The sequence below is a fragment of the Hetaerina americana genome, unplaced genomic scaffold, assembly GCF_022747635.1.
Source record: "Hetaerina americana unplaced genomic scaffold, ioHetAmer1.1.p SCAF_127, whole genome shotgun sequence".
Classification (NCBI taxonomy): domain Eukaryota; kingdom Metazoa; phylum Arthropoda; class Insecta; order Odonata; family Calopterygidae; genus Hetaerina; species Hetaerina americana.
Genome location: NW_027286370.1, coordinates 782,863 through 785,945, shown reverse-complemented (window position 1 = coordinate 785,945; position 3,083 = coordinate 782,863).

The following is a 3,083-nucleotide window of genomic DNA, read 5'->3' as shown; positions in this document are numbered from 1 at the left end:
TAATTTAAAAAAACGAATTAATTACATTTGTGATGTACTAATTGATGACAATGGATCCGATGAAACAACTTCTTTCAAGTCTTCAAAACGCAAAGAAAATATTGGTGAAGACTTTAACATGAAGTGCATAATTGTTTGGTTTTGGAATCTGATATATGAGGAATTATGAAGTTTTTTAATTAAAAGCTATTGAGATGCGAGAATGGAAAAGGATTGGAAAAATAAGATGGCAGAAAAGCTGGAAAAAGAGATCTATTACATTTGTCGGGGAAAGGGAACTACCTGTTGGGGGGCTTTTGAAGCAGGCAAAGTGGGTGGACGAGATGCTGGGAAGTAGAAGTGGTGTGTTGAAGGTTGAATGAGATACTGTCATAGGAATGTAGGATATTAATAAGAGGGAGAAATTAGAAGAGGATGAGGGAAGGGAAGATAGAGTCGATACACTAAATGCAATCATATTAAGATAATTCTCACCATTGAAGGGGCCACTCATTCAATAAACCGATATGAATGTAACTAAAACAACAAAATAATAAACAATATGGCTTTGGACGAACATAATTCGCGACGATAAAATATTATTTCAATTTCGATTATTTTTCATTAACTCTACGGAGAACTTTATGTACATTATATTTCTTGCATTGACCATAAAGCATTTAAATCCTCAATTGAGTACTCTGTTAATGTTCTAATATTTGGTAATATTGTAAATTTATAAACGGTAGTGGTTTAAGATATGATCTGTTCAAATTGCACAGAAGAAGTAAAACACATACTTTCTTCTACAATTTAATATACAAGCCCTGGTTGCTTTGAAAAATAAAGAAGTGCTTTCAAAACAAAGTAAAGTCAATCCCAATATACAGGCATTGTTCCATATCGCGATGTTGAACCATGTGGTCGTAAAGTTGGATATAACAATCATTGTTGACAATTTCATATTTAGCCTTAACGGTAAGATCCAAATTAGCAGGGGATCGAGATGGTGCGGTGGCTAACGTACTGGCTTGAGGTGCTTTGTGGAGGGCACTTTGAGTGAGTACGCCGTCCGTCGGATGGGACGTTAAACTGCGGACCCCTTGGCGCCTTTCTTAAAGAGTAGGCTAATGCCGACGCCGGGTTTCTCTCCACCCTTCATCCTTTCCTGTCCATCCCCTATGGCGCAAATGATCTTAGCTGTCGGTCGCCTCCCCTCAAAACTACTACTACTCCAAATTAGAAAATGTAATTACACCACAATTGCCCAAAAAATCGAGAGAACAACAATTATCTTATGTGGAACTCATTAATTTGGCATCGCGTCCTTTCTTCCTCGATCTCCTAGGAGCGCTCTGTATTCCTTTCTAATGCCGATAATGCGATACATTCTCACCATTGATGCTCATCCCTATTCCCATTTAATCCGTTTCTTTATCCATCCAATTAATTTCCTCATCCAGTTCATTATCTGATTATGATACATTCTTCTGATAAACATTCGTGTATAACACTGCTGATACGACGACCTCAGAAAGTTTTCAATTTGATTTGGCTAGTATAAAAGGCTCTAAATATTCCTTTGAGACTCTCACGAGCCTTAAATATCTTTAGAAAAAAATTCTTAAAATAAAATGAAGTTACTGTTTGCACAAGGATAGGGATGGAATTTTTTCAACCGATTCGAAAGGTAACAGTTGAAATCTTATAATACACAATTACAATAAATGAGAACTTTCGTTATTAAGTATTAGTTGACTAGTTGAACGCACACGTGGAACTTTTCAGAAGATAGATTCCTCATCTTGACAGCGAGCTTTATGACACTCTTTCCATTGAAAATCTTTCCATATTATATTTAAAAAAAAGGACATTTTAATCGAATTTGAAAATAAATCGCATAGTTTCAAGCTTAACTTTATGGAAACTTTCCATATTGGAGAGGAATGATTTTAAACACTTGTGATTCCCTCTTTACCATTTTCATTAAAATTTATTTTATAATTTATATCCAAAATGATATATTTATACATTTAGTACACAACGAACGCTTAATTTATAGTACACGTTGCTAGAAGCAACTAAATCCTTTATATCTAATTTATTAATAGATATATAATTACGACAAATGAAAGGATTAAGGAGAATAATTGAATCACGATTGATTACTTTTAACGTTCCCCTTTTAAAAGAATGAATTACCAGGGAAAGAAAGTAACCATACCTCGAGAAAATTGGGTATTAATATTAAATATGGGAAAAATAAGAATTTCAGACGCTAAAGCAGTGATTGGAATACATTGAGACCGAAAATCTATGTGACAGAATGAACTCCGAACGACCTCTTCTCATACACCGGTCAAAGGGCCACAGAATCACAAGATAGATATTTCTAAAAATTGAACAGAATTAACCAATTACACATTTTGTATTTATTCTTTGAACATAGAGATAAAATATTTTTCTATAGAGTAATATATTGAGATAAAATACTTTTCTACAGAGTAAGATATTGATATTCCGTGACATAGGATACATTATTCGATCCAATATTCGACAAAATGATTTTGACTGGAAAACTAAGTGATCGGGCAAGCCTGGATTTTAGTCAATGTATTATTATTAGGTAACCTACCGGTTAAGGTAGGTTTTGGATGGACACAGCAACCAAAATAATATCGTATCTCTCCTAAAAACACACAACCCAACATCCTACTCCACAACAAAGTCCCTCTTCATCTCCGTCGACCTCCTTCCTCCCTTCATTCTGCCCAACATCCCTACCCTATTTCTGCCCCTTCCTCATTTTCCTAAAATACGCCCCTCTGTCACTGTCTTCAACATCCCGTTGCCAATTAATTAATGCTTTGCATCCATTTTTTCTGTCTCCTTAGGATTTTTCCCATCAATCCCCTGTCTACCCCACCATAACTAGCACTTCCTCATTTGTTTTACTTCCTGCCCACTTCATCTTCATCCAAACCATCTCCACACCCACTTTACAAAAGATTCAAATTACTCAAAGACATCATCTTGATTCAGTGACCATGTTTCCGGGCCGTACATGAACACGCTCCATATCAAAGTCATAACGAGGCTTTTCT